The 11,147-nt window shown below is 37.8% G+C and overlaps 2 long non-coding RNA genes across 2 annotated transcripts; one reads left to right on the forward strand and one right to left on the reverse strand.

Annotated features, from left to right (window-relative positions):
• Positions 1-480: 480 nt before the first annotated feature.
• LOC147375822 (uncharacterized) lies at positions 481-8,791 on the forward strand. The gene is made up of 2 exons (XR_015160523.1): positions 481-3,430; positions 6,150-8,791. It is a non-coding gene; the product is annotated as an uncharacterized LOC147375822 (long non-coding RNA).
• LOC147375823 (uncharacterized) lies at positions 8,462-10,401 on the reverse strand. Its single transcript, XR_015160522.1, has 3 exons — positions 10,267-10,401; positions 9,435-9,565; positions 8,462-9,031 (listed from the first exon to the last, which is right to left on the reverse strand). It is a non-coding gene; the product is annotated as an uncharacterized LOC147375823 (long non-coding RNA).
• Between the last annotated feature and the right edge of the window lie 746 nt (positions 10,402-11,147).

Raw genomic sequence — 11,147 nt, forward strand, 5'->3', positions numbered from 1 at the left:
TGGATGCATCACCGACTCAATGGACATGAGTTTGAGTAAGCTCTGGGAGATGGTGAAGGACAGGGAAGCCTGGTTTGCTGCAGTCCACGAGGTTGCAAAGGGTCAGACCCAACTGACAGACTGAACAACAATAAAATATATGCAGACACTAGTCTATCCTTACATAAGCATAAGATGAGTGATATTTATTATAAAATTAATAATATGTTAGTTTTCTTGCTGCTTTATAATTTTGCTTTTAAAGAATGCATTGCCATAGTGTATGCTTCTCTCTCTCATAATTGGAGAAAGTACATATCAGCCTATCATCACAGGTAAGTGTTTTCTGTTTTAAAATGTACCAATGTTTCCAATACTGTATTATGAAAATGATTGTAATACTGTATACCAAAAGATTTTATAAAGATCCCTTCATTGGTGCATCAGCTAGGCCACAGTGAAGTAGTCGCACCGATTACACTGAGAGTCTCTTGGACTGCAAGGAGATCCAACCAGTCCATCCTAAAGGAAATCAGTCCTGAATATTCACTGGAAGGACTGATGCTGAAGGTGAAACTCTAATACTTTGGCCAGCTGATGGGAAGAACTGACTCATTTGAAAAGACCCTGATGCTGGGAAAGATTGAAGGCGGAAGGAGAAGGGGACGACAGAGGATGAGATGGTTGGATGGCATCCCTGACTCAGTGGACATAAGTTTGTGTAAACTCTGGGAGTTTGTGATGGACAGGGAGGCCTGGTGTTCTGCAGTCCATGGGGTCGCAGAGTTGGACATGACTGGACAATTGAACTGAACTGAACCAGAAAGCTGTATTGCTGTTTCTTCATTATCAATGCATGTATTATTACATCTGTAAATAAATGTGAATTTCTTTTCACATTATCTTTTCATTTTTTATATCTAGTGTTAGGAATACATTTAACATTTACAGTGTTTTGTACCATATAAGACAATATTGAGGTAGGTACTGGCAGACAGTTCATTTTGTAGACACAGAACATAATTTTACTGTATTGATAAATACAGTATAATACTGTAAATGTGTTTTCTCTTATGAATTTCTTAATACATTTTCTTTTATCTAACTTACTTCATTTTAAGAATACAGTATATGGTACATATAACATACAAAATATATGTTAATTGATGGGGTTATTGGTAAGACTTTAGGTCTGCAGTAAACTATTAGATTCTCTAAGAATCTTTTCAGGATCACTTTCAGTTTCTACTCACTCACTAACTAGCTGTCTGTATCTGTTATTGGAACTGTTAAAGAGACCATCTGACTGCTACCCTGTCCCTCTCTCTCTGGCTGAAACTTTTTGAACCAAAGCTTTTTTCTTTGTCATGGTAGGAAAAGCACGTGAAAAGGGTACATGGGTCGGTCCCTTGATGCAGAATATAGCCACCCAGGACTTCTCATTCACCAGCGGCCATGGTCAGAGTTCTGCTAGAAGGAACAATGGGTATGCCAGTCACTAAGACTGACATCTATCTCTCCTTCTAAATGTGAGCTTTTGAGGGTAGACGTATGTTTTAGGTATTTTTTAATGCTTAAAGCCCTGAATTATTGGCACATAGTAGGTTCTCAATATATTTTATTGAACAAATGAATGAATTGATGGATAGCTATCTGGACTCCTCAAGTAGATTGTTAGCTCCCTTAACTGGCCCCCAAATTTGACTGGCCCCAAAGTTTAACACAAATCCTTAAAATTAACAAATTACAGGACTACCTTGGAGGTTATTTTAGGAAATGCTGTTTTTAAAGAAACAATTGAAGTATTACTAGAAGTGTTTTGTAATTTTGCTTTAATGATTTTTGTTAGTATCCATATCAATTTTTAGTCTGTTACATAATAGTCCTGGAATGACCTGAGTTAAGAATTTGTCCTCTCATGCATCTTAAACACTCACCAATTAGAAAAATTTTAAATAGTAATTTAGATTGGTTTTCCTTATTTGTTTAAATAGTATCTTACAGCACTTCTCTGGGTAATGAAAATCACTTTTTACAGGTAGTAGGTATGTACTTCAGTATTTGTTGACTCCCCTGTGAGCTAGTGAGTCATTGACCAAGAAGCTGGAGTGGGGTGGGATGTACCTTGGAGCACGTAATCATCCCCATGGTAACCCAGAGCCTTCTTGCCTACTACCCCTTCCCACATCTTTGTTATATTCAAAGGAGGAAGTTATTATTTACTTTAGATTTTATATTTCAATACGTTTTTCAGGGCACAAATTCCTAACTTCTGCCATTCTTGTGTATAAAACATTGTCATAGGAACAATAAAAACTAGTGATTATGATACTTTATGAAATGAAAAATAATCTACCAATTCTATAACATTTTAAGATTCAAAAATGTTTTTCCCTCAATTTTGCATTATGATTATTGAGCTGTTGAAATGAAAACATTCTGAACCAAATGGTTAACTGATGATTTTTACCTATTTTGAAAAGGCAACCACTAAGTAACATTACATATTTCATTTTAAAATGTTTTCATTTATCAAAAAAAAAAAATAATAACTCCTGTTCATTGTAGCTAACTTTAAAAATAATGAGGCAACAGAAGAATATTTAACAATCCAGTAATCCTTCTTCCCCACAGTTTATATTTTTCCAGTACCTTTCCAGTAATTGTATTATATGTTGGTGTTGTGTTGGTGGTGAGGGAGAGACCGAGAGAGAGAGAGAGACAGACAGAGAGAGGAAGAGAGGAGACGCTTTCCCAATATATTTTGTTCTATATCCCATTTTTGTAAAAACTTGTTATATTGTGAACATTTTCCAAATATTTTACTATGGTGTTATTTTTACTGGTAATAACGTAGATGTTTTATTAAATAAATTTACCATATTTTATTTAACCAGCTCCCTTTTTGTTGGACATTTTAATTTTTTCAAACTTTCACCAATACCAAGCATAAAACAAAAAAGAAAAAGGGGATAGAAAGAGAGAGAGGAGGGAGTAGGGTAGAAGGAAGGAGCAAGGAAGGAAACTGCAAAAATATTTTGTGACACACATACATTTCCTTAGGATACATTTTCTTATCATTACACCAGTGTTGAATTTCTAGTTAAAAGGTATGTGCTTTTCAGACATTTTGTCAAAGAGCAGTTGAGAACTGCTCTAGAACCCTCTCTAACACTGATGTTGTCTTTTAAAATAATCCTTATCAATTCAACAGGCAAAAAAGACACTTTAATATTGTTTTAATTTGCATTTTATTACAGATGAATACAATTCATCTTTATTGGACCCCCCTCTTTTTTTTTTTTAATTTACTTATTCATTTGGCAGTTCTGGGTCTTAGTTGTGACATGTGACCTCTTAGTTGCAGGATGTGAGATCTCGTTCCCTCACCAGAGGAGGAACCCCAGTTCTCTGCGTTGGGAAAGAGGAGTCTTAGCCACTGGACTAGCAGGTGAGTCCCCTGTTGACCCTATCTATTTCTTCTTTTCTGACTTACTTGCCCATTTTTCTATTTGGCTATTTATCCTTTTCTTACTGATTTGTAAGACTTCTTAACCTTCATCCATTTTTCTCCCTTCTAGTTTGGCATCAGCCCTTTAATTTTTTGTTGATTTTTTTTCTTTCCAGTTCGGTATGTGCCCTTTAATTTTTTGGTGATCTCTGGAACACTTTCCACTTTTTTATGTGTTTTAAAAATAAGTCTTTGCTTTATATTTCATGTGCTATAAATTCCATTTCCAAGATTATTCATAAGTATTTTTTATATTTTAGTAATTTTTTGATTTCACTTTTATATTAAAATCTTTAATCCACCAAGAATTTAATTTAGCCCATGTCATATACATATGGACATCAGCAGATGGTCAATACCGAAATCAGACTGATTATATTATTTACAGTCAAAGATGGAGAAGCTCTATACAGTCAGCAAAAACAAGACCAGGAGCTGACTAGGGCTCAGATCATGAACTCCTTATTGCCAAATTCAGACCTAAATTGAAGAAAGTAGGGAAAACCAACAGACCATCCAGGTATGACCCAAATCAAATCTCTTATGATTATACAGTGGAAGTGACAAATAGATTCAAGGGATGAGATCTGATAGACAGAGTGCCTGAAGAACTATGGTTGGAGGTTCATGACATTGTAAAGGAGGCAGTGATCAAGACCATCTGCAAGAAAAAGAAATGAAAAAAGGCAAAATGGTTGTCTGGGGAGGCCTTACAAATAGCTGAGAAAAGAAGAGAAGCTAAAGGCAAAAGAGAAAAGGAAAGATATACCCATTTGAATGCACAGTTCCAAAGACTAGAAAGGAGAGATAAGAAAGCCTTCCTCAGTGATCAGTGCAAACAAATAGAGGAAAACAACAGAATGGGAAAGACTAGAGATCTCTTCAAGAAAATTAGAGATACCAAGGGAACATTTCATGCAAGATTGGCTCAATAAAGGACAGAAACGATATGGACCTAACAGAAGCAGAAGATATTAAGAAGAGGTGGCAAGAATACAGAGAAGAACTGTACAAGAAAAGATCTTCATGACCCAGATAATCACGATGGTGTGATCACTCATCTAGAGTCAGACATCTTGGAATGTGAAGTCAAGTGGGCCTTAGGAAGCATCACTATGAACAAAGCTAGTGAAAGTGATGGAATTCCAGTTGAGCTATTTCAAATCCTAAAAGATGATGCTGTGAATGGGCTGTACTCAATATCCCAGCAAATTTGGAAAACTCAGAAGTGACCACAGGACTGGAAAAGGTCAGTTTTCATTCCAATCCCAAAGAAAGGCAATGCCAAAGAATGCTCAAACTACCACACAGTTGTACTCATCTCACACGCTAGTAAAATAATGCTCCAAATTCTCCAAGCCAGGCTTCAACAGTACACGACTGTGAATTTCCAGATGTTCAAGCTGGATTTAGAAAAGGCAGAGGAACCAGAGATCAAATTGCTAACATCCATTGGATTATCAAAAAAGCAAGAGAATTCCAGAAAAACATCTACTTCTGCTTTATTGACTATGCCAAAGCCTTTGATTGTGTGGATCAGAAGACATAGAACAACAGACTGGTTCCAAATCAGGAAAGGAGTACATCAAGGCTGTATATTGTCACCCTGCTTACTTAACTTACTGCAGAGTGCATCATGCAAAATGCTGGGCTGGATGAAGCACAAGCTGGAATCAAGATTGCCAGGAGAAATATCAATAACCTCAGATATGCAGATGACACTACCCTTATGGCAGAAAACGAAGAACTGAAGAGCCTCTTGATGAGTGTGAAAGAGGAGAGTGAAAAAGTTGGCTTAAAACTCAACATTCAGAAAACTGATATCATGTTGTCCAGTCCTATCATTTCATGCAAATAGATGGGGAAACAGTGACAGACTTTAATTTTGGGGGCTCTAAAATCAGTGCAGATGATGACTACAGCCATGAAATTAAACAACGCTTGCTCCTTGGAAGAAAAGATATGACCCACCTAGACAGCATACTAAAAAGCAGAGACATTACTTTGCCAACAAATGTCCATCTAGTCAAAGCTATGGTTTTTCCAGTAGTCATGTATGGATGTGAGAGTTGGGACTATAAAGAAAGCTGAGTGCCGAAGAATTGATGCTTTTGAACTGTGGTGTTGGAGAAGACTCTTGAGAATCTCTTGAACTGCAAGGAGATCCAACCAGTCCATCCTAAAGGAAATCAGTCCTGAATATTCAATGGGAGGACTGATGCTGAAGCTGAAACTCCAATACTTTGGCCACCTGATGCGAAGAATTGACTCATTTGAAAAGACCCTGATGCTGGGCAAGATTGAAGGCAGGAGGAGAAGGGCACGACAGAGGATGAGATGGTTGGATGGCGTCACTGACTCGATGGACGTGAGGTTGATTATGCTCCAGGAGTTGGTGATGGACAGGGAAGCCTGGCATGCTGCAATCTATAGGGTGGCAAAGAGTCGGAGATGACTGAGGGACTAAACTGACTGACTGTGGTGTGTTTTCCTCTAAACAGTTGGCCAGTGGCTCCTTCACTTATTGTATAATTTATACTTTTCTTGCTGATTAGCAATGCCTCTGTTATTATTTCTCTCCTTGGGTCTCTGTAACGTTGATGTTAACGTGAAGCTTTAAAGCCATTTGACAAATCTAACCATTTTCCTTCTCGGTTAGCAACTATGTGGAAGATGAAGAGATGTCAGTTCAAATGCCAGAAAGATACTAAATGAATCGTTGGCTTTAAAAAAAAAAATCAAGAATGCTGTAAGTATTTTCTAACATAATTATTGCTTATATAGATTTGTGTTGTTAGGTATTTAAAATTTTTTATTGCTGTGTATCTGGGCTGAAATGATATATGATTTTATAATCATATTTTTTTCAAGAAGCCAGTAATCTTAATGTATTATGTATAATAGGTGCATAAATGTATGTATTACCATTACTCAGGAGCTAAATATTATTTATGAATTTATGAAATGCTGAACAAATTTCATAAACATGGGTAACTTCTTGTAACCAGTTTATAAATTTAAATGTATCGGTTTATGTTTTCCCAATACAATCAACATAATTACAAAACAGAAATTGACGTTAACTTTGCTATCCTTTTTTTTTTTTTTTAAAAAGGGGGAGCTCCCTTGCCCTGTTTTTTTAAAAATTTGCTTTTTTATTTATTTTTTGGCTGCTCTGTGGCTTTGTTGCTATGATCAGGCTTTCTCTAGTTGGGTTGAGCATGGGCTCTAGGGTGCTTCAGTAGTTGTGCATGGGCTTAGTTGCTCTGCAGCATGTGGGATCTTCCCGGACCAGGGATCAAACCCATGTCCACTGCACTGGCAGGAGGCTTCTAACCACCGGACCACCAGGGAAGTCCAACTTTACTATCCTTTATATTGAAGCTGCAAACATAGAAAGGCATCTGTACAAAATATAGGCTTATCTTTGTGCTTTAGATGTCCTTGTTACCTAAACAAACAGTCACAAAAATACGTGTTTCTAATCAAAACAATAATCTTTACTTCTAGTAAAGATGAACATTCTGATGGTGAACACTGTAAACTGGGATTTACTTGGGAACTATGACGTTCTCACCTACTTTGCCTATAATTTAGCCACAAATTAAGCCACTTACCATGAGGTGCTTCTGAAAATACTATATTTGGTCAGTTAATCCATTTCCTGTCTCATTGTGATGAATGCTGGCCTTAACTCTGACAATAATTTAGGTCAAATTACATAACCACAACCATAAGGGTAAATGTGTGGAATTTTATGTTAGGTCATTCCAAGGATTAATATATGTAATTCACTTATCTTCCTCCATGTAATTCCTTAGGCACTTTTAGAATTATTTTGGTACATTGATAATTGTTAAAGATACTTGCTATCAAAAACCAAGATTCAATCCTGTGTGTGAGCCTGACTGAAAAAAGAGCTACAATAGTTATTACCAAGAAAATGTTCTGTGAATTGATTGGGCAGAATCTCTAAAGCCTGTTCTTTTCCCAGTGCTCATTTACAGTTAAGAAAACAAACCCAGGTGGCAAGGGAATTTAGCCTGAAAAAAGGCTTATGTCCCTACCCACCATGAGAGACAAACTCAGTTTTATCTCTTGGCTCATATTACAAAGCATGGCTGTTCTCCGAATCAAGAGGATAATTTTTTTTAATGTTTCTCATTTCCTTCTCTTTAATCATGCTTTCTACAGTGTATAGAGAATATCCATCACTTCATTTCTACAGTTTCTCACAAATCATTTCACCTATTCCAATTTCCTGTTCTATGACAAGAACCTCTTGGACAATTCTGCCCACTTTTCTTGTAAAATCCTGATTTACAAGCTAGAAAACCAGGCAGTATTCTTTCTCTTGGGAGTTTTCTTGATTTCATGTCAGATTCTTGTCTTGCTTCTTTTACTCTTGATTGTTTCAGGCTTATTTCCTTTCCTCATCAGTCCTTTTCTGCTCACAATCATCATTATGGTCCCATATGTCAATCTCCATGTTCATAATCCAGGGCAAGGGAGCAATCATATGGACTACACATCCTTATTTTCATTTTATGGCTTGGTTTAGATACTATTAATTGGAATATCCATGAGCACAGGAATTATGTCCATCTTGTGCAGCACTGTACACACAGTGCCTGCCATAGAATGCTCAGTAGATTTTTATTAAATTAATAATAGCCACCATTTAATAAATCTACTTATCAAATGATAGGTATTGTGCCATGCACTAAGGTATGTCCATTTTATAAATGAAAAGACTGAAACTTAGATAAATTAAATAACTTGTTCTTGGTCACAGTGGCTAGTTAAGGCTTAAGAACTAAAACCTGACCTAATCCGAGCTATGGACGTCTCAGTGCCCACATGAAATCTCTACAGTAACAGTGCAGAGGCAGGATAACATAACCATGAGGAAAGCTTGACTTTAAATCTTGACTCTGAGGCTGAAGAGTTAATAAACACTCTGTGCTTCAGTTTCATTATTAACTAGACACTATTTATTGAAAAAACATTCATTGGTTTCCAGTTACTCCACCTTAGAGTTGTTCTGTAATCTGCTACATTGCCTTATTTAGTTTAACACAATTGGCACTGAAGATCAACAAAGGCTTCAGTTCAGTTCAGTTCAGTCGCTCAGTCGTGTCCGACTCTTTGCGACCCCATGAATTGCAGCATGCCAGACCTCCCTGCCCATCACCATCTCCCGGAGTTCACTCAGACTCACGTCCATCGAGTCAGTGATGCCATCCAGCCATCTCATCCTCTGTCGTCCCCTTCTCCTCCTGCCCACAATCCCTCCCAGCATCAGAGTCTTTTCCAATGAGTCAACTCTTCGCATGAGGTAGCCAAAGTACTGGAGTTTCAGCTTTAGCATCATTCCTTCCAAAGAACACCCAGGACTGATCTCCTTTAGAATGGACTGGTTGGATCTCCTTGCAGTCCAAGGGACTCCCAAGAGTCTTCTCCAACACCACAGTTCAAAAGCATCAATTCTTTGGCGCTCGCCTTTCTTCACAGTCCAACTCTCACATCCATACATGACTACTGGAAAAACCATAGCCTTGACTAGACGGACCTTTGTTGGCAAAGTAATGTCTCTGCTTTTGAATATGCTATCTAGGTTGGTCATAACTTTACTTCCAAGGAGTAAGCTTCTTAGACCCCTACAAATGACGGCTTAAATTACCCTAGTAGGCAACGTTCTCAGTCAGTTGAGATATTAGCTACAAACAAGGAAGTGTGTAATGGATTGTCATACCCACCAGTTACAACTTCAACGGTAGCAAATATATGGATGGAAGGTCTGAAGACTGAAAAATTACCCAATTTTTTTCCCTTTTAAAATAACTGCCAGTGTTTTCTTCTCTTTCTTTCTTTCTATAGCAACCATTGAGGCTCCTGAATCCCCATATTATTTATAGAGTGTACTGGTAGTGACTATACTTACCATTTAGTCCTTAGATTGCAAGACCATGAGGAATCACAGGTAGATGAGAACTAGAATAGGCACTTTACATCCAGAGGTCAGGACTAAGTGAACAATAACATCCACCAGCTGGATTGGATGTACCTTTGGTCCTGAAAGAGGGCAAGAGCAGGGGCTGTTGTAATAGAATGACTGGATCAAGTAGGCAGGCTGCAGACATTTTTGTCATCATACATGTGGGGAAAAGCAACTAAATAGTAAAATACAATGGATACCTCCCTCTTAGCTCAAACACAGGGCTCACAGTGATGTCTCCCTCCCCAGCACAGGGACGGAACAGCAGCACCATTCAACACATGTAACTTGTAGTCTAAACTGCATGGCTGAGTGACGCAGGTGTGGATATCTGACCCAAACTGGACAAACAGACTTGCTCTCCTTGGCAACTGGAATTTTGAACTGAGATGCAAAAAGATGGGGAGTTGTTTTTAGTCCATGAGGAGGACAGTTTATGGATTCCTATTACTGAGTTTCCCTGATTATCCAGCAATTACCAACATTCTGTGAGATATGCCAGTATCCTTCTGGTAAAGTCAACTTAACTGGCTAGAGTTATTTACTCTAAATAAGTGGAAGAACCTTAAATACTACACTTCCCTGGAGCACTTTCTCTCAAGCTACTCCTTCATGGTCCTTTCCCTATACCCGCCACCAAAGTATCACAGCTCACCGAGAATTCCATAATGTTCTATATCACTATATCACCTGCATGAAATTCCCTTCCTTTTCTTCCTGAAAACTTTTTCAAGGATTATCTCCTCTATAACACTTTCAATCATCACCCCATATTTACCTGTTGATTTGCAAGATCCTCCACTATTCATGAGTTTCCCTTGTGGCTCAGCTGGTAAAGAATCCTGCAATATGGGAGACCTGGATTCAATCCCTCCCTCGAAAAGGGAAAGGCTACCAACTCCAGTATTCTGGCCTGGAGAATTCCAAGGATGGTATAATTAATCAGTCCATGGGGTTGCAAAGAGTCGGACAGAAATTGAATAAACCCAGCCAATTCCAGAACAACTGCCCAACTAACATAGAGACTCCTAAGAAATAATAACTGGTTAGTGTTTTAATCCACTGACCTTTGGGGTAACTTGCTAGGCAACATTTTGTTGTGGGAATAAATAATTGGTACAATATCTGTGGGTTAGATTTCACATGGGGATCACCAGTTTAAGAGCTTTTCTAGCTAAACAAAAGATTTAAAATCCAAGGACTGCTTTTTCAAGCCCCACTGTGTATGTGAAGAATGGATACATTTACAAATCAACAGAAAAAGAAATTTCTCACTACTTGCTAATATAAAACATTTAAAAACTAGAAAAAGATTTTTTTAAAACTTTAAAGAAAAATCAAAAGTAAAATCACCAATAATTTCTCTATTTCAACACAAATATGTTAGTTTTCAATGTTTCTATTCAGCTATTTACATATGTATTTTCATATAATTCTAATAACAATACTGCTATTTTGCTGCTGCTAAGTCACTTCAGTCGTGTCCGACTCTGTGGGACCCCATAGATGGCAACCCACCAGGCTCCCCTGTCCCTGGGATTCTCAAGGCAAGAACACTGGAGTGGGTTGCCATTTCCTTCTCCAGCGTAGGAAAATGAAAAGTGAAAGTGAAGTCGCGCAGTCATGTCCGACTCTTCGGGACCCAATGGACCGCAGCCC

The sequence above is a fragment of the Bos grunniens genome, chromosome 3 (assembly GCF_055505025.1).
Source record: "Bos grunniens cultivar Pamir isolate PY7600 chromosome 3, Bosgru_T2T1.0, whole genome shotgun sequence".
Classification (NCBI taxonomy): domain Eukaryota; kingdom Metazoa; phylum Chordata; class Mammalia; order Artiodactyla; family Bovidae; genus Bos; species Bos grunniens.